We start from the raw sequence: 21,230 nt of genomic DNA, 5'->3' as shown, positions 1-21,230 counted from the left end.
TCCCTTCTTCCTCTGTGTTGGGATTATATGCACGTATTACCCATGCAGCCTTTTCACATGGGTTCTGGGAATCAAGCTTGGGTCCTCATGTTTATACTACAAGTTTTAACCCATCATCCCAGCCTGCCACTAACTCTTTTGAGCTTCCTTTGTTTTGTTACATCACTATGTTGTTGTTTTTTCTGACCTTTGTTCATCTGTTACTTGGAACTGTCAGATTTTCAGGGCCTCTCAAGTGTTGGTTGCTAGGAATTGCCTTGGAGATTACCACATTGTTTCCTTGTGCTCTGTGTCTACAGTTGTAGATTGGGCTTGGGCATAGTTTTAAAGAAACGTTCCCTGGACGTCATGATGATCAGCTAGCCTTGCTTTATGTTGGTACTTTTAAGTTTTATGTAAAATTACGGTGATGCCATCCAAAAGCAAGCATTTTTCTGTCTTGCACTAGGACAAAAGGGAGAACGTTTTGCCTGCTAAGAAGTTACCAGGGATGTGGTTGCTGGATGTTCTCATTTCTCTCCCTGAGTAGGGGGCCTGAGCTCACTGGCCCTGCCTTTTGACTAATTCGACTTTATTTATTTATTTATTTATTTATTTATCCCATTTCAATTCATTATGGAGCTGTCTCTGGTGGTGGCTGGAATTTGTGACTTCAGCAACCATCTGGAAGCTTTGCTGTCACCAGTGTGAAGTGAGCACAGGGAGAAAAATGTCCAGGGTATTGAAGGAGAAGCTGTCACCATTTGGGCAGGACTTGCTAAAAAGGCAGGCATCCCTAATTGGTAGCTTAGCAGCTAATGGCTGTCACTGAAGGCTGTAAATCACACTGCCTGGAGTCTTCTTGAAGACAGCTTCTAGCTGCAGAGGTTCTTAACACCTTTCATCTGACTTTTTGTTAAATAGCCTGCTAGAGTCCAAAATAGAAGCTGTGTAGGGAGATTACCCTTAAGCAGATCTCGGCTGCCAAGACTGCTGTGGTGAAGTCGTACTGCTCCCCACGCCTCTGGCATGAAATTGACAGACAAAACTCCCAAAATGGAAGGCTTGGGAGATGGTTCCATGGGTAAGGTGCTTGCCTTGCAAGTGTCAGGACATGAGTTTGAATCTCCAGAACCCAAATAAAGCAAGATTTGGTATCATGCATCTGAGATGGAGGCGGGGAATGCCCCAGAAGTCTGTGTGCCAGCTGGTCACACAGCTGGTAAACAACAGAAAAGAGATGCTAAGACAAGGTGATAGCCAACACCCGGGTCATCCTCTGACTTCCTGGCCCTGCATGCACCTCCCTGCAGGCATACGTGTGTGCCTACCTTTCTCACCTCTGTTGGCCTGGCACCCGCTTGCTTCCTTCTCGCCCTTACCTCTTCTCCGTTTACACCCACTTGGTAGCTGATCTTACTTAGTCTCAGAGGTTAGCTGTGCAGACGGCTAGCACGTTTGGTTTCTCTTACCAGCATCTGTTCTCTCAGGAGCTATATCTGTATATCCATCTCTCTGAGTGACAACTCCCTAGGAGCAGACCTCAGTGATAGTGAAGTCTCACAGCGATACCCCATCTCAAATTGGGAGCTTCTCTCCATGCCCTCGCCTGCTTCTGCTCTCTTTTCCTGTCTGACCTTTGCTTTGATCCTTAAAGCTTCCAGTTGCTTTTCAACCATCACCCACTGCATTCTAGCCATCCGAGGCCTGTTTTCTGACCCGTGATGGTATTGCCGATCGACTCGCATCCTTGTGTCTACTTGATCGCCCATGCTCTTGTGAGCCGCCATCGTCTGTCTCCTAGAGCAGCGCCTCACACTTCTTTGACCCTTGTTTAAGCAGCATGAATCATGTTGCAATCCAGAAGACATAGTCCAGAGAGGCAGAAAACACTACTTAACCTTTGGTTTTTATAGTGTGCTGCTGTGATATTTCTTTGGGGTTTTTGTGTGTGTGTATGTGTGTGTGTGTGTGTGTGTGTGTGTGTGTGTGTGTGTGAGAGAGAGAGAGAGAGAGAGAGAGAGACAGAGACAGAGAGACACAGAGAGAGACAGAGAGACACAAAGACACACACACACAGACAGAGAAACAGAGAGACAGAGAGACACAAAGACACACACACACAGAGACACAGAGACACAGAGAGAGAGACAGAGAGACACAAAGAGACACACACAGAGACACAGAGACGGAGAGACAGAGACACAGAGAGAGTCAGAGAGACACAAAGACACACACACAGAGAGAGAGAGAGAGAGAGAGAGAGAGAGAGAGAGAGAGAGAGAGAGAGACTAGTTGCAATCTATTTAATTCATTTTGCAACTTGGTTTCAACTATATATAGTAGTTAGAAGAGCAGTAGTTCACACTCTTGGTGTTTTAAGCAGTCTGTGAAGCAAATACCATTGGCCCTAACTGGAAACCTTTTAGGAGAATGTTGTCAGTTCCCTATAGGCCTGTGGAAACAGCTTGCTCTGTGACAGGTCCTACTTCTGCTGTGGAATGACCATGAGAGTTCTTTAGCTTCTCGCTCTGCTGACCTGCCTGCCATCCTCTCCACTGGGACGGAGCTGTAGTGGTCACTGTAGAACCACTCAGGTTATGCTATGACTGCACAGTAATGCCGTTCTATCTTATGGTCAGCAAAATCCTGCAGGCCTCTTTATCCAACTAGGGCCACTTCTGGAGATGGCTGCTGCATGTTAAGATCATTTGGAGGAATTAAAAATACATAAAAAATAAACAAAAGTAGTGCCCCAGACTTGGAGAATGAGAATCCCTGGGTATGTAGCCAGCTTACAGCATCTGGTCCCTGCTTCCCTCCCACAGAGGATCTCTCTGTGGCACTCCTGAACCACCAAGCTCTACTCCCATGGTTCACTTTCCTAGTCCTTGCAAACAGCCAGCTGCTTTCTAGCCACAGGCCTTTTCATTCACTGTAGGTTCTACGTAGAACTCTCTTCACTCACCTACTTCCTGACTTTGTGCAGATATGATCACGCCACAGAGACCCCCTGCCCTTCCTGTCCTGTCACCTTTACCCCTTTAGCTGCGTCATGGTTTTTTAAAACCCCAGTCCACTTAGAGATCTGTATTTCGTGTTGCTTCATTTCTGGTTTTTCTTTCCTCCCTATGGAATTTAAACTGAGTTTGAGAGACTGTACAGAGACTGTGCCCATTTTGGTCGCCGCTGTGTCTTTAGCATCTAGAACTGCGTCTGATTTATATTACTAATGAACAGGAGTAGCAGGCTGGTGGGAAAGCTCAGTCGTAGAGGACTTGCTAGCATGCCTGAGGCCCTGGCTTCCATCTTCAGCCCTGCAAAGTCGACAACTGGAAATAGCATAAAAGAATGACTGGGGAATGGCTTTTCTGGTTCTGTGTGGCTGGACAAGGGAGGACAAATGCTTTGTTCTTAATTGTCACACTGGGTCATCTATTTTGATTCAAGATGGTATTTTTCTTTTTTTTTCTCCTAGGGAAGAATATAAAAAGGAGAAAGAAAAGAAAACAAACAAAAACTAGACGATATCATTACCCTCCTCAAGCATTGAGTCTGGTTTTGGATTACAAAGTCTTTTCCCTGCATTGTTTTTGCCTAATCGTAGGTCCTGGGAGACATTTTCATTTCACCTGGCCATTTTTCTTTCCCAGTCACACACAGTGTTTGCACTGTCACCAGACCACATTTGTCAGAGGTTGTTCTGGTGTGGGTTTAGAGGGAATGGGTTTCATGTGATGGCTTACTTGGGCTTGGTTGATTTTTTTTTTTTTCTTCAGTCTTCATCTGGAGCAATGTCAGTTGAACAGTCAGATCTGACACAACCGTGTTATATAATCAGACTTTGCAGGGATGCAAAGTGGAAAGCTTTTGCAGTTAGGTTTTAGAACTCCTTTCGCTGTGCCTGCTTTGAGGCTTGGGCTTCTGATCCTTTACCCTTGATACAGCCTTTTTAGGAGGTTAACGCAGAGCTGGGCTTCTGAAGGATTCTTGGGTTTTGAAAGAGGATGGTGAGACTCCTGTCTATGTGTAATAACAAAATTTGGGCAAATACAGAAGACCACATCTTCTTTCTTTATTTTTAAGATGCACTGCCACAGCTGTCTGGCTATACCTGGGAAGTCTGGGAGGTGGGTTGCCTAGCCTCTGAGTGGTTTTGATATGAAACTCAGTCCAGTACCCTTGGCCGTGCTATGTGTCTGTTTCGCACATGGGTGGTGGTATTCAAGTACATCAAAAAAAATTGCCAAAATGTGCTCATTATGTATAAAATGCACAGTCACTGATCTCCTGAGGATGGTGCTTCTGTTTAAGCAAAGAGCTTCCTGTTACCTTTTCCTTACAGCCTTTTTGTTAATCATGGACCTTGCAAGTACAAACAACTCATATATGTTGGCTCACGTAACTCTGTGGGCCAGAGAGGCTGTAGTGATGGTGCCTTGTCCTTTGGGCCTGAATTCTGCCCCTTCTCCACATTTCATCTGTTTTTCTATGAGTGAGTCAGTGCTGTCCAGTCCCCTCTCTATGATGTCTAAACCCTTGTTGGTAGCTCTGGATGTGAACCCTCTTTATAGTTAGGCCAGAAAAAGGAGAAAGACTCTGCTTAGCTCCTCTGTTGGTCCAGTCTACTAACTATGGGTCCAAGGCTTTTAACACTGAGGCCATGGCTGTTTTCTGTCTCTGACTAGTGCTGGCTCATAGAATCCCTGTAGAGAAGATTGGTACAGTGTTTCTATTCAGACTCGGAGTGAAAAGAGGGAGACTGGAGGAAATATGATTGGTGACATCGGAAGACCTGGACATTGGTCTTCCCTGGACAAACACCGAATATATTACCTTCTTGGCATGATCTTTTGACAGGGGTCTGTAGTTTGATAACTGAGGGTATCCTGTTTTGCCAAAAGAGAACATATCATGAGACCCCCAATCCCCATTTGTTTCTTTGGCTCATAAAGTGTTAGGTTGATTTCAGCTCTTCCAATTGTTGTCTTGGCCCTTGGCGGTCTGCCTACTAACACCTATTAGATCTACATGTGATATTTATCCACATGGCTTGTGAACTTATACTCACCATTTCCTTTCTCTGAATAGCTGTTCTGCTTACAAGCAGAAGGCTTAGACATAGTCACTTTGAGCCCTCAAACTTGACATTGTTATTTAGCTCACTTCATCCATTTTTAGAAACAGAATCCTCGACCCAAGAGGGCAAGTGACCAGAGCACAGTCTGGGTTGCAGTTTCCATCTTGTTAAATATATGGGATTGCAACGGTGTGAGCACAGGTCTACGGTTGATGTAGCTCAGGGGTAGAGTACTTACACATCATGGATGTATCCCTGGATTCCATCATCATGCAAAACATGACAGACACTCGGTAGGTTTATGTAGCTTTACTAGGTAAGCCTAGTATAAAAGGGAACACAAGATACACAATAAAGACACACAAGATGAGGGAAAAGTGGGATGAGAGGCTCAATTACCTTAAAGGGATGGTTGTATGGGGCTCAGGACCTGTAGCAGAAACCTTTGAGGAATTTTGGGTAGAGAAGGATGTGGTCAATTGACAGGTGCTTCAGAAAGCAAATGTTGGCAGTCACCTGAGAGGTTGGAGCCAGGGAGGATCCTGGAAGAGTCCCTGAGGGGCTCAAAGCTCTCAGTGAGGCAGCAGGAAAGGTGGGGGTGGCCTTAAGCAGGAGGCAATATTTCCGGGGCTTCTTCACTAGCTTTGGGAGATTTGAGGAGGAAACAAAAATTAAAGATAATGTAAGCAGCCTTTCCTAATTCTTTAAAAAAAAAAAAAGCGAATTAAAAATGGGTTCAGGGGTTGGGGATTTAGCTCAGTGGTAGAGCGCTTGCCTAGGAAGCGCAAGGCCCTGGGTTCGATCCCCAGCTCCGAAAAAAAGAAAAAAAAAAAAAAAAAAAAAAAAACAAAAATGGGTTCAGGCAGATGGCTATCAGAGTAATTGAATGCCAAGTAAGGCAGGGGCAGGACATTATTGGATCCTGGTTGATATAGACAAGTCCATGAGACATCCATGTCAGTCATCCAGATTCCAGAAGGACCCAGCTAAGTCTGAGCACCTGTGGAGTTATTCAGAGGAACCAATGCTCCAGTCTGGAGTCTTGGATGCAAGTTAGAGCTGCAGAGCAAGTGTCTCTGGCTCAGAAGTGGCAGTCAGGTCACAAGTGTAAAGCACAGCACAGATGTGACAGTTGGTGCCGTGGGTGCTTGGCCTGGGATCATCCCATGTAGTTCTGCCTGGTTCTGTGGTTCTTTAGACCAAGCTCACCATCAAAGAGCCACCTCTGGGTTGGAGAACCACCTCTTCCTGGAGTGCTGGAGACTTTTCCCTTGCATCCCTCACTAGAACCACTGATAGAGGAGATTGAAAGCCCAGGAGGACAGCCTGGGCTTCAGGAGGCAGAAGTCGTTGTTAATGAAGCATGCTGAAGTGATTTTCTGTAGGTCCTCACTGAAATCCACCCTTGAGCTTTCACTCACCACCCCACTTGTCTCCTTCACCCCCTTCCAGGTTGGTCGGAAGGACATGTTCTTAAATCAGTAAATCAGTTAGATGTACGTCTTTGTTCCAGGACCCCCTGCAGGGACCATAACCCAATCTAGACATTGATTTTTCTCCAGGTAAATGAAACCTAGGTCTGGTTCATAGTTAACAAGAGCATCTTGATTCTGTTTTTCTACCCCTGGTGTGTGCCTGTCCTTGGGTTATCCTTTACCCACCGAGCCCTCTCACCGGCACTTCTTTGTTTTAAGTCAGCTCCATTGTCTCAGTGATAAAGTGGTTGGGTAGCAAGGAAAAAGAGGAGGATGGACACCGAGCGGGCAGAGAACTGTCCGCTACCAGTGTTTAAAGAGAAACTGAGATGCTATCAGGCAGGGGAGTAGAGGGCAGGAGGCCTGCCAAGTGCTTGAGGGTATCCATAATAAATTCAGTCTGCATGAAACCCTTCCCTACTCTTGCTATTCCCATGGTGTATATCTTACGGTGGGATATAAGCATGACTTTACCCATCTAAAACGTGAAGCTGCTTATAGATAATGAATACAGCTACAAAGGTAATTAAGAGAGTCTCTACAAAGGTAATATAGTGAGAATGAATGTCTCATCATAGTGTCCATGGCAGTCACTACTGAACAGTTTACATATGAAGAATAGAATATACAATTTGTATGTCGTTGGCAATTGGTGTTTCTCTGTCCCTCTCCATCTTCATTTTGGAGACAGTCTCATGACAACTTGGATCTCATCAGTTGGTTAGACTGCAAGCCTCTGGGATCTTCCTCTCTCGGCCTCCCAGTGCTGCTGTCTTCAGCGCAGGCAAATGTTTGCAGTGAAATTGCACTGTGAACCTAGAGCAGAGAGTTCCCAAGGGACTGTTATAGAGGGTCTGCCATTATAGTTGAAAGCTGAGTCCACACACAAGCAGGCACCCCCCCCCCCATGAGTCATTCCTTTTCTGCTTTTAAAGTATTGGTTCCTAATAATGTTTGTCATCTTGGATTTCCAAACTTAGACTTATTAGCAGAGTAAAGTAGTAATAGCCTGTTAGCCCTGTAAAGTGATATTTATGGTTTGTCAATCCCCTGTTTATAAGGGCCTGGATTGGAACTCAGGGTTTATTTATGTTCCAGAGGGCTGAGAAACTGATCATAGATGGGTTCTCAGTTTTCCAAACCAGGTTGTTATCGTATCAAGATGTATTAAAATATCTAGTTCGGGGTTTGGCCGAATCTTTGCTAGGGTGCACTTCCGTATGCCTGTTATAAAATCTTAGGTGGTGTCGTGCTCAGAAATATTCCTTGGCAGCTGCTCATCCTGCCCGTCTGTACACTAACTACCACTAAAGCCTTCAGCTTCTTTCTCCATGCTGATTATGTAGAGCAGGACACAAGCCACTCCTTGGGCCAACTGTAATTCACACTGAAGCACATTGACTTTTATTGTTTCTCTGGCTGAGTAGAAGTATGCTGGCATTTAGAGTCTGATTAACTCTGTGTGCGGATGTGTCACTGGGGCTTTGCGGCTAATGCATATTCAACAAGCTTGAGTTAGGACTGTCTGCAGAGCAGTAAGCGAGTAAATAAACTCAGTGAGGACAGAGCAAATGAGCAAGCAATTCTATGGCCAGACTCAAGAGGTCCTCTGGCCTCCAGCTGCTTGCTGCCATAGAGTGTTGCCAAACGCTGGTTTGTTTGGCTTCTTTGCTTATTGCTGAAAAGCTGGAGAGCTGGGCTTGAATGTGAAATCACTGAGTTTCCAAATAGTAGCAATTAATAGGAGTCTGTTTAAAACATTGAAGAGGCCAGATAGAATCCTGTGTGGGATTTAGGCTGAAGTCTAAGAGCAATTAGATTTTACTGAAATAATGCTTCCATAAGTGGAACAACTATTAGCTCATGTGTGCAGAGCAGCGTGGACGAGGGCCATTTACAGGAACTGTTGTTGAGAGGGAGGATAGTGTTAATGTTGTTCCCAGTTAGAGAGATAATTCCTGGCCATCATCACCAAGGAAAGGGTGGTTGGGAAGGAGACAGGCAAATGGGACCTGTGCTAGGCACCTTTCCAGTATTATAACAAAACACCAGAGACAATCAACTTACAAAGAGACATTCTTACAAAGTCAACAATCTTTGACTTTGGGTCAATAGTGAGGCAGTTCATAATTGCAGGGGCTGGTAAATCATCAAACTGGTTTATATCATGATCCACTGAGATAAGAGAAAGGAACTGAGGAGGCTATTTTGGGCTGTGGCAAATGATCTGAAGACCGTCTATCAGATTCTACTTGAGTATGGGCCTATGTCCAAGTAGTAGCACTGTCCCGGAGACCAAGCCTCCATATAACTGCGTATAGGAGACATTAGGACCCAAACTCTAAGAGAGATGTTCTAGACATCAAGGATATGATGTAGAACTCAGTGCAAACTTGGGTTCTGGAAACCTTTGGTGACCAGCCTGGCTGTAATTTGAACCTGTAACAATCCTAGTGTCAAAGTGTCAAAAACTTTGTGTGTCAACTTAGTGATAACCAAAGGAGGTAGTGGGAACTTTTGAGAGGTAGGATTTAGTTTGACATCTTCCAGCCATTGAGGTTATGTGTTTGAAGGGGATTATGGGACATTGGTGCATCTCCCTCTCTTCTTCCCCCTTCCCTCCCTCACCTCTGTTCTGAGCTCTCCAATCCCAGTCACGAGGTGACTATGAGATGAATGGGTTTTCATCCAAATAAACCTTTGTTTCGATCACTTGACTATCTCAGTTATTACAGCAACAGTGTTCTATTACTATAGTATGCTAGTACACTGTCTTGGGCTGTTGGATGCTGCTGTGATGGCCTACCACTAACTTCTGTAAGGTGATTTCTATCTCACTCTTCTGGAAGTCCAGGAGGTTGGCACCAGTGTTTGGCAAGAGCCTCTTCACTGTGTCATAATGTAACAGAAGAGCAAGAAAGTGCACATGAGACAGAGAAAATTGTGGACCTCAACCATTGCTTTTATTTGGAACCTACTCATGAGTTAATGCCATGAGTCTTATTTCCTTAGGACCTTATAACCCTTTAAAATTTCCACCTCTTAGCATCATCACAATGGAATTAAATTTCCAAATGAATTTTGGAAGAAATTTTACAACCATCACGGAGGCCTTTTGTGGGAAATGTAGACAGGCTCATCAGAGGTTCCCAGGTTAGAGCTCAGAAAGAACTTTATTGCTTTGGACATTCCTACTTTGTGGTATTTGAAAGGATGATTTAAACCGGTTTCAGTTTTAGTTTCAAAGTTAGAAACATTTTCCTGGCATTTCGTAATTATATGTGAATGTTTGAATCTGCCACATAAAATGATCGTCTGTGGGCTGTTGAGGAATTGCAGTGTGGAGAGGGTGAGGCGCAGTGTGGGATACTGAGAGTATGAAGTCAGTGACAGAAGATGCAGTCCTTGGAGGGATCTCAAGGTTGTGTCATAAGAGCTCACTTCTGTGGCTGTGCTTCCCAAAGCCAGCCCCACAGAGCATCATTGGCCTTCACAGCTCAGGAACGGAGAGGTAGAAAACATGAGCACCACTTAATTTCTTGGCTATGTGTTGTAACGTATGAAACCACATTGTGATTTTGTGGTCCTCAGCAAAATGAATCTGGTGTTAGCATTTGTTTTTACTTCTGGAAGACAACTTGGTCAGAAGTACTTCACCAAATATGGCATTGTATCCATTGCCTGTGAAGTTCTTAGGGAAAAGTGGCCATGGAATGCCCTGTTGCCTGTGTATCAACAAGACTCAGTCTGACGGCCCATCTTCCTCCTTTTCTTGTCTCTGAAAACCTAAATTTTTATACTCAGGTATATCACTTCATAATGAAAAGCACTTTGGGCAGTTTTTTTTTATTATTATATGCTGTGTTTGCCTAATTTTAAAGGAATTACATGATTTTTTTTTCTTCAAATCTCCCTGATAACATTTTTAGATGTGCCTGGTGAGTTTCTAGCATTTTCTCCCTCTGTGCTTAAAAGTCAGCACGACTTGAGCATGCCATGCACTCACTGTGACTGAGCTCCTGCCTCACACCTAGAATTTATGTTTTAGTTGATAATTGAGAAATTACTTTCTCTTTTACTGGTGGTATTGGGCGTTGAGTGGGTTGGGTTGATTCGAATCATGTGTTCTAGAAGTTATGGGGAAGGAAACCTGTAATCTGTGGCCAGCTGATTTTAGCAGAGATGCCAAAATGATGAATTATATTGGAGATTTTTTTCCCCTACAAGTACTACCAAGACAATAGAATTTCCATATGTAGGAATATAAAAGAGCTTCCTGCTTCCTCAGCCCCACCTCAGCAGCGATCCCCGAGCCTTAGGTGTAGCAGTTGGGTTGTGGATATGTTGTGTGGTGCTGGGCTCCTTGACTGCATTGTCATTGGTCCTGATCATGGTGTCTGTCTGTCTCAAAGAGAAGTTGACTTGATTGGGTCGGAGAACTATACTTACCTGTGGATATAAAGATTTAGATTATAGTTTTGAATTATATTGGCTTAGCAAACCTACCTCTCTTGAAAGTTAAAACAAAATGGACCAGATGTTTAAAACATAAAACTATGAGACTCTGATTGAAAATACAGCTTTAATTCTTCATTGTTTTTGGCAGGTAGTGACAAAACAAAACAAAACAAAAAGGAAGAAAAAGAAAATCTAAGTTCAGGAAAACTGAGCATCCTCAAAATTCAAAACAAAACTAAGGGAGAAAATACTTATAAATGAGTTTTTGATTGGGAACTAGTATTCAGAATACATGGAGAATGATCACAACCTAACACTTAAAATAGAAGTAAAACAATTTGAAAACACAACTATCCAAAGAAGTTCCACAAATACCAGGAATTTAGGAAGATTTCTGAATCATTACTTATTAGAAAGATGCAGATCTACACCATAATGAGAGCTCAGCTGTTGTAAAAAAAGATGGTTCATAAGAAAATATTGCTATAGGCTGGGGCTACAGTTCAGAGCAGAATGTTTGTATAGTATGCACAAGGTCCGAGATTCCCTCCTCAGTATAAAACTGGGCATTATGGTGTGTGCCTACAGTCTTTCATCTTAGGGACATAGAGGCCATCATTGGACACTTAAACACCATCTCAAACAAACAAATAAAAAAGCTATGGCAGAAAAACAAGAAAGAAATGCTGGCATGAGTTGGAAAGTTGTAAGCATCATATGGCAGTGGTTAGAGTGTTGAAAATTGTACAATGGCTTTGTAAAACACATAGGCAATTCCTCAAAAGGTCAGACATGGACAAACCATATGACCCAGCAGACATGCTCCCAGGTCTCTAACCAAAAGAATGCACTTTCATAGCGGCTTTATGAATAATAAGTAAAGTATGGAGAGCGCAGAGAGGCTTGTAGATTGATAAATGGAGGAACAAAACACAATGGAAATTAATCATGCATAGAAAGGAAAGAATGCTGCTCTGGGCTTCAGTGTGCATGGACCTCACACGTGTAATAATGATTGAGTGTTCCAAAGGGTTCCAAAAGGCTGCATAGGTTAAGTCTCTGTTTATGTGACACGACCAGAATCCACACACTTTTAGAAAGCAGAGTGCTAGTTGTGAGACCTGAGGACATGGGAGGAGGGATAGTGCCTACAGTATGGGCACGGGATTCTTTTGCCCCCAAGTTAAGGCTACAAATGCTCTATAGTTGGATTGTAATTGGATTGTAGTAGCAATGGTATAAACTCTGAATTGTATAAAAACAGCTAAGCCATATTGTGTATTCTGTTAGGTTTGAATGAAATCTTAGTAAAAATGACTATCGATGAGGTGTTTAAGCTTACCGGTCATAACACATGCAAATAGAACATCAGAGACACGTCACATACAATAATAAATCTACTTTTGTCTAAAAGGCGAGAAAGTGGAAAGAGAGAGGTGTGGGGGAAGGAAATAAGATGACGTCTGCTCTGGGAATGAGGTTTTGATTGTGTCTGAATCTATGTTTCATGTGGGAGGCAAATCCATTGCAGGCATATGTGCTGGCGAGGCCCTTTGGAACAAAACGGAGCCAGGGTCTGTGCTTCGGAATTTATAGAGTTACGGAGGTGGGAAGGAGGTCAGGTAGGCAGAATGGAGGTCAGGGGCTTTGCTGAAACGCCAGGACTCATGCTTCCTTGAGAGTGGGCCAGGGTGTTTATGAAGGCATCGGTAGAGAAAAAGCCACAAGTGGGATCCTCAGAGGGCTGCTTATATGTTGTCTTCATTTGGGAGCACAGAGGGAGGGGCATGTAATTTTCTTGTTTTCTTTTGAGACAGAGTCCTATGTAGCTGTGCTGGCCTCTGACTTGTTATGTAACTGAGTTTGGCCTTGAGTGGCTGAGCATCTTAGGTGTGCTATCCGATGCTGGTATTTTAGACGTGAACCCCAGGCAGTCGAGGGATCTGACCATGAGAACAGATGTTGGGGTTTGACAAGGGCTGTCTAGCTGTCTTGACAAGTAGAATAAAGAAGCATTTCTCTTCTATGTTGGCAGCAGTTTGACCAAGTAAGGAACTCCCAATTTCTCCACAAATGGGCTACATGTGAAGGAACTGGCATAGGAGTCCTATAGCTATGAAGAAAGCCCCACAGTAGGTGGAGCCTACGGGTGGAAGGCTCAGGCAGGAGGATGATTGCTCCTGAAGAACAGATGCTGTTCGTCAGACATGGGAATGCAGGGGAGGGACCTCTAGCAATGTCAGGCTGATCACCAAGCTGCTTGTGCAAGTGCCAGGGAGAGCAGATGGGCACTGGGAGTCTTCAGATCGGTGGCTCTGCGAAGGCTTCCACATCTTTTATGTGGTATTCCAGCTGGAATCTCACCACGAGGAAACATCAGATAAACCCATATGAGGGACACTCTTTTCTTTATTTTAAGTCTTGGACAAAAATTAGCTGTCGAAGATTGTTATCTAAGTGCAGTACTGATCTTCAGTTGGATCCTGAACTGGAGGTCGAAGAGAGTGCTGGGAAAATATTATTCAGTCAGATGACAAAATGGGAATATAAACCATAGGTAACATAAACACATACTCTTAACATTAAATTTGGTGGAACTGATAATTGTCCAGGAATATGTATATTTTACATTAAATGGATGCTGTGATAAGGACATGATATATGCAACTCACTGTGAGAATCTGGAAATACTTCATATATGTATGAAATTACTATGTATATATCTGTATATGTGCATATATAGGTGTATATATATGTTAGAGATCAAAGCTAGGGCCTTATTCATGATGAGCAAATGTTCTACCACTATCAGCCAACCACACATGCGTATGCACATGCACTAAGAATAAAATGTTGAAAGGCTGATGCTGGGTTTAATCTAGGAAGGTGTGTCTGTGAATGAAGAAGTTAGCCGTTATTTCCTGGCCTCAGGACCAGAAGGGTGAACCAGCTTGACCCTCCAACCTTTCTTGTTCTTGTGGCTCAGTGCGCTTTCTGATACAGAGGTAATCAGAGAAGGGAACCTGGGGATGAGCTCGGGATAATAGAGGGAAGTATTAGGCAGGCAAGTGCCAGGAAGGCGGGTAGTAGAGTCAGCTTTAGACAGTACTGGGAGCTTTGATTGCTCATGGGGCCAGAGACTGTTAATATCTGAGTTGGCTCCTTAGCAACTCTTCCTGTCCCCAGAGGCATGGTTAAGTTTAAAACAACAGTGCAAGATGAAAGTCAAAGGTGTTTTCTGATTGTATCAGATATGTTTTAACAGCTAACATACCCACCCATATATTCCAATCATTAGGTAGTTCTAGAGTAAAAAGTCCATTGATGTTCTGAGGCTAGAGTGATGGGCTCTCCAGGGTAGTGTGCAGGACAGGAAAGTCTTCTCTGGACGCTGGAGAACTTGACTTTGAGGTGAGTTCAGACTATTGATGGGTGAAAATAGTCTTTGATGTGTAGTGGTACTGATGTGGGTAAGGTGTTGTGGAATACAGTTTCTATAAGAGAAGAGAGAGGGCCTACTTGGTAAAGGCCCAGAAGGGTGATAACACGACACGTACTTGAGTTGCTATGACACGGGTAGGGCCAGAGTATTGTGTTCATGGAGGCAGTGCATTTTAAAAAACGGAATAGGAGAGTCAGATGGGCCGAATGAAGGCTGACACATGTGGCTGAAGTCCTTTTTAAAACGGGAATAGTAGGGTTCAAGGCATCTGCTCATTGCACTGACAAGCTGTTTAAGATGTCTTCGGACTGGGAGATCCACCCTGATTGCTGGCAGTGACTTAGCGACTTGAGTCTGTGGCAGCTCTGCTCTTTAGTGAGTTTTAGACCAGGATCTTGCTAGGAATATAGGTGCCTGGGCTTCTCTGAGCCTACATCAAAGATCACATTTGAATATGATCCCCAGGCAAGCTGCCTGCATGTTGCACTGCTGCTTCTCTGAAAACTCCACTAACCTGAACAGTGAGTGTTTCTCAGTGTACTGGAGCCTCTTGGAACAGAGTCACCTGGAGAACTTATGAGAAATGAAGTTTCCTAGACCCATTCCGTCTACCCTGGTACCATCTACAATGCCATAGGATGCGTGGTGTAAAATTTCAGTGTTGCTCCCAATGGCAACCATCATGGAAAGATGGGTGGGAAACTTCCTTCACGATCCAACTTCCAAATAATGGGTCAGAGAATTGCATTGCTTTGGAAACTGCCCCAGTGACTAACACATCGCTATAGGGTTTTAGACATGGGAGGCAGTAAATTTAGAAAGTGAATTACATTCATTACATCGGATTTCACAGTACTTCTGAGACATCATTCAAAAGGTTCTTACATACCCTATGCCCCCAGTCTTGTATTTCATCAGTCAGCTTCTTCCTTTGATAGCTGGAGGGCATTGGTTCATAAAAAAGGTGAGGAGGAAAGCTTAATTTTATAATTCTCGTGGGAAGTGATTTCATCCCTTTGTCGACGTTTGGACAACTCCTGCAGGAGTAGAGTACAACTGATAACTACAGTTGAAAGCCCAAGGATGATGCTTAGCACCTCTTACCGTCTATGGATTGCTGCATCAAAATGCCTGAGATTGGGCAGCCATGAGGTGAACAGTTCATTTGGTTCTCGATTCTAGTGTCTGTAAGGGCTCGATATCCTGTGCAGAAGTGGCGCTTGGAGGGGCAAGAAAGCAGGAGACTGGAGAAGAGCCAGACTCATTCTGTGACAGCCTTCCTTGAGAGAACTAACTGAATCTACCCGACTTGATCCTCTTCCAGAAGATCCACCAGTTATTTGGTGAATGGAAACTGGAATCGTAGGTCAGCTCCATTTCTCATTGCTCTGACAAAATCCCTGAAAAGGAACTTAAAGGAGATGTTCATTTTGGATCATGGTTCACGTTTGAGGTCCGTTGTATCGGTGAAGGCACGGCATCAGGATAAAGAGGCATCAGGGAAGAACCAGGGAGTAGACAGATGAATGCTACTGCTTAGCTCACTTCCTCTGTTTTATTCAGTCTGAATCTCAGCCTGTAGGATGGTGCCACCCACATTTAGGGTTGGTCTTTCCCCTCCACAATTAAACCTTTTTGGAAACACCCTCATAGGCACATCTAGGGGCGTGTTTCCATGGTGATTCTGAATCCACTTGACAGTAAAGATTAACTATCATAAACCCCATGACCTCACCACAACCCTTACACCAGGAACCAAGATTCTAGACTGCGATTCTTCGGGAGATAGCCATCTCTAAAGCATGGCAGTATCCTTTAGTACAAAGGAGTTCTCACCATAAGGAATTATGAATGGTGCCCAAAAGACATAGAACATTGAGGAACCCTGCTCTTCTAAGCGCATCATTTATGAGTTAGGATCATTTGTGGTATCTTCTGTGATTATATGCCCTTATTGAGGTAGAACTTAGCTAAACCTTTGTGGTAGGTTCTCTTGAGAATTTGACAGTCATTCTTCTTGGCAGATACTTTGAATTTTTAAAAGGCAGTTTAGTAGTGGGCAGTGTTTGCTAGGCTAAAAATAATGTGTAAGCCCATGAAGCACAGGTCATGAAAGGAATTAAGAAAACAGTTTTCGTCTTCAGGGCAGACATTTGATGTCTGTAAAGTGAGCCCCAATTTCTTAGATTCTCTTTAGCAAGGCAGAGAGTTCGGGTTAGGGGCTTCACTGGGGGTAGGTTTTAATATGTGCAAATGTCAGAAGTGGTACTGTGCAAACTGCATATCTACATGTAGGGAAATGAAACTAGGTCCCTGTCTCTCACCCTTCAGTTCAAAAATGGATCAACAACCTTAATATAACATCAGAAACTCGAAAACCATCAGAGGGGAACACTTGAAGTTATAAGTAGAGAAAGAAATTTCTGGAAATGACTCCAAGGGCTCAGGAGAAAATCACAAGTATTGACAAACGGGATTGCACGGAATTAAACAGCTTGGCCCAGTAGAAGAAGCGATAGGATCTAGAGACAAGCATAAAGGTTCCGAGAACATCTTTGCGAACTGTACATGGGTTATGTACAGTTAGTTGGAGGTCAATACTTAGAATATATAACAAAGGAGAAAATCTAAATACCTGAAAAAAAGTCATCCCGTCAATAAATGGTCAGATGAATTGAATTGAAGACGTTTGATTAGTTAACGGCTGTATAAAAAAAAAGTTCGACATTCATAACCATAAGGGAAAAATAAATTTAAACTATATTTGGATTCCACCTCATCCTGGTCAAAATGTCTGTCAAGAAAGCCAATGACAAATGTTGATGAGGATGTGGGGGAAAGGAGCCCTTGTTTACCAGTGGCGGGAATGTAACGTCTGCTGCAACTACCATGGAAATCAGTCTAGAGGTTCCTTCAAGAGCTAAAAATAGGACTTCTCGGTGATTCAGCTGTTCCACTCCTGGGTGCATACCTAAAGGAATCTAAGCCAGCTCACCACCGAGAGACATGGATTTCGATGTGCTGGTTACAGTAGATCAGATATGGAACCAGCATAAAGGCTCAGCGATAGGTGACTAGATAAAGTGCGGTACATCTGCGGGAGAACGTATGGATCTGGAGGTCATTGCTGTTAAGCAAAATCATGTTTTCTTTATGTGTGGAATGCATATTTAAATCTATATATCCATGTGACATGAAAGTAGGAAGAGGTTGCTTGGGAGAAGAAGACAGTGAGATTGGAAAAAAGAAGGATGAAGCCCATGTGAACAAAGTACGGTGATCTTTGTCTTCTCAGCTAAGCTGATGAGTTTGAATGCTAACTAAAACTGCTATGTTCTAAATGGTGAGGACATGGCCCCACACCCACCTGACAGGAGCTGGCTGGGAGTGTTGGCGTGGAGGACAGTCCTGGGGCGTTCCAGGTTAGGTTCTCGTCGCCTCTCTAGTAGCAAACAGGAAGGAAAGGAATAGCAAAGTGTACATGGATGTCCTTGTTCTCTTCCTGTGGAGAAGTGAGTCAAAGCCATCTATGACAGCGCCGCTCGGCTGGTCCTGTGGCCTTATGTTCTGTGTACACAGGTGTTCAGGGAAGGTTGGTTCCTTTCCTATTTCTAGTCAGTAGCCGACTGCACAGATGAGGAAGTAATCGGTGAGGCTGCTGGCCTGCCTCTCAAGCAACCGATTCCTCGGCTTCTCATTCTTTGTGCGTTACACACTGATCTTCCCTCCCTGCCAGCGGCTTGTACCTGCAAAGCTCCTCAGAGGCTTTCTCGGCTTGGCTTTGAATCCCTGCGTCCCTGTGATCCATACACTCTAAGGCTTCCCATGATGCCTGCAACCAGGTTTTACTGACTTTGAATTTGCAGTGAACGGATGTTCAATCCGTATTTGAGTGAAAGGCACATCACATCGCTGGGGCAGAAACAGCCTACTTTCCTTTTGTGTAGTGGAACTTTCTAGTGAAAAAATGTCCTTTTCCAGGAGACTCTGGGAATGGCCAGCCCGGTAACTTATGTAACTCCTTTCATGCCAAGCTGCCCTACGCCCTTTTGTGGCTATAAGCAATCATGGCTAGGGCTGCAGTTTCTGAAACACCAGGCCTGTGCAGTGAGATTTCTTTGCTTTTGACTCAGAGGTGCTTAGGAAGTGAGTTCAATACAGCAAGAGTTTTCGCCTCAAAGTCTACAGTGCTGTTTGTATCACAAATCTGACTTTTCTCACTCCATCCCTGACCCTCCATGTGTCAGCCTTTTTAGTGGACAGATCCATCTAGCATTTCTTTTCCTTTTTCCTTTTTTCCCAAACCCTTTGTGTTGAATTACAACTTCAAAACAAACAAACAAACAAACAAACACCTCTTTGAACTGAGTGAATTCTTTGGGTTTGGTTAAAAAGTGTAAGCTTAAAAGTAAAATTCCAAGGTGACTTTTAAGACCTTATGTTAAACAGACTAAAGCCTGTAGATCTGGAGAACTGTAGTGTTAGGCTCTCCACGCAGGCACCATCTACCTTCAACAGGGATGAGCCAGCCAGCACCTTGCTTCGTCGCTCTGATTAATTTGAAGCCATTTTCAGACATTGTTATATTTGGTTAGAGAGGACATCTTCAAATTGCTGCCTTTTAAAGTGGTCCAGCTGTTTGGGTAGAGTAGGCAACCCAGAACAGCCTGCCCGTCGTGCCCTGCTGAGGCCCTCTGGACCACTAGGGATCGGGCTAGAAGACCGGCATTGCCTGAGTGTCCTGTTGGTGACACAGATGACTGAAACCATAGGGGAAGTTAGTGATGTCACCTCTCTCCCTTTCTCCTCTGCCTCCCATTCATCACCCTGAACCCTGACCAAACAAAGCATATTTTTCTAGCGATAGAAATCGGATACTTTTGACCTTTTTCATGAAGGGAAATTTTGTTTTTCTTCTTCCTTTTCCTTATCAGCAAGATCTTCCTTTTCATGAAACCATAAAAAAAAAATTCAGTGTTTGAGGTTTTCTAAATATGTGTGTGTGTGTGTGTGTGTGTGTGTACACATCCATCTATTTATACACATATATGCACAGACATTAAATGTATCACCGATTAAATTTTACTTACTCATTTCATTCCCATGCTTGAATATACACAAAATTACTGGTTCCCTCAAAAGCATTTGATCTCTCCAAACACCATCCTCCCACTCCCCAACAAAGGTGACCGCTGTTTTGATACAGACAGGAACTTCGTATAAATGGGTCCGTTCTGTATCAACAGACTCCTTTTTTGTTATCACAGCTTTGAGCCTTTTCACTCAAAATAAAATAACATTTGTGAAATCCGTTCCTGCCGTTGTGTGTGACACTGGGTTTGCTTTTTAGGGCAGCCTGGCCTCCCCACATCTCGGTGCCGCATGACTGTGCCATTTGCTTGCCCACCGAATCCTAGCAATGGTGTTTAATTGACTCATCACTGTGTCAGGATCTGTTCAGAGGACTTCAAGTGAAGTAGCTAATTTCATCTTGAAAGTTAGCTTGGGATTTGGCTCTTGCGGCTATTCCCTGTGTTGATTAGAAACTTAAATGTGTAGATAATTTCCCCAAAATTATACAAAATGCATATGATAGAGCAGACCATACCTCTCTGATCATTGCAGGACGCACGATCTGGATTCCCTGTTAACTACACGACATTGACTGGAGGCTTTTACATGAATAGAGAGGGCTTTGCCTCCTCCAAGGCTTGGTCTGTGCCATTGAAGGGAGACACGAAGACTAGGAAAAGTTTGATCAGGAAACTTTATCTGGATAGTTATCGGGAAAAGATTGATCAGGCAGTGAGCAGCAGAGGTAGGTGGGTCCCTGAACAACAACAACAACAACAACAACAACAACAACAACTACTACTACAACAACAATTGGTTGGTGTCAGTGAAAGTTTTGTGCTTAGGCCCATTGCCAGCAGAGTGAAATATGTTTTGTCATTTACAAGTCACCTAGGACTCTCAATGGCAAACAATTAAAACATTACTAAAATCGGCTGACAAGTAAGAATCTTGACGAGCCTGTACACTCAGTACAGAGGCTGGCGTCAGCTTGGAGTGCTGTGAAGTTGTGATATTCCTGCCAGATTTGTGATAAGAACTCTGGGAAAGGGGATGCCGCCTTTGGTCCTGGGACTCCATTCCTACTCTTTCTTGATTGGACTCTGTGCTGCCCTTGGTCACGTAACCTTGTTACTTCAGGAGCTCTATAATAGGATACCTGATGTCCTTGCAAACATCTCCTCAGGTGTAGAGGCCAGGATATAGCATCTAACTACACAGGTGTAGCCCAAAGCCTGTGCTCTGCTGTCCCTTTTGTCTTCTGCAATGGGTAGAGTTGCTGTGTCGGCCGATTGGAAGCTGCCGTCCTCTGGACCAGTGCCACGCTAACTACAGTAATCTTTGCAAAGAGGTAAAAAACTGAATTCTCAGCGGAGGCTGCAAAAGAAGTCCTTTCTTGCACTTTCAGTTCCAGGAGTTGTATGAAAAATTGTCCCAACACAGAAAAGGTGGCAAAAGACAGAGAGCGTCCCTGCGTGTCATCTTAAGTTTCTATTTGGAGAAGACATCTCGGTGTCTCAAATGGAAAAGCAGTACCTTGTTGTCCTTCATCTCCTAATGACAATGTTTATTCTTTCTGCAGACAGGTAATACCAGGTTTGCTTGGCACTCCCAATCGGAAAATGTCACTTAACTTCAAAGGTTTCTGCCACAGCTTGGGAAATGTGATTAGAATGCAGTAGACACAACAGTGTCTAAACGGCGTCCGCTTACAGTGACCTGG

General features: G+C 43.8%; 1 protein-coding gene across 1 annotated transcript in view; it reads left to right on the top strand.

Annotated features, from left to right (window-relative positions):
- The window catches only part of Itpr1 (inositol 1,4,5-trisphosphate receptor type 1), a 323,135-nt gene that overhangs the window by 85,647 nt on the left and 216,258 nt on the right, over positions 1 to 21,230 (top strand). The gene's annotated exons all lie outside the window — the stretch shown is intronic.

The sequence above is a fragment of the Rattus rattus genome, chromosome 6 (assembly GCF_011064425.1).
Source record: "Rattus rattus isolate New Zealand chromosome 6, Rrattus_CSIRO_v1, whole genome shotgun sequence".
Classification (NCBI taxonomy): Eukaryota; Metazoa; Chordata; class Mammalia; order Rodentia; family Muridae; genus Rattus; species Rattus rattus.
This window is presented reverse-complemented; position numbering and strand designations above follow the sequence as displayed.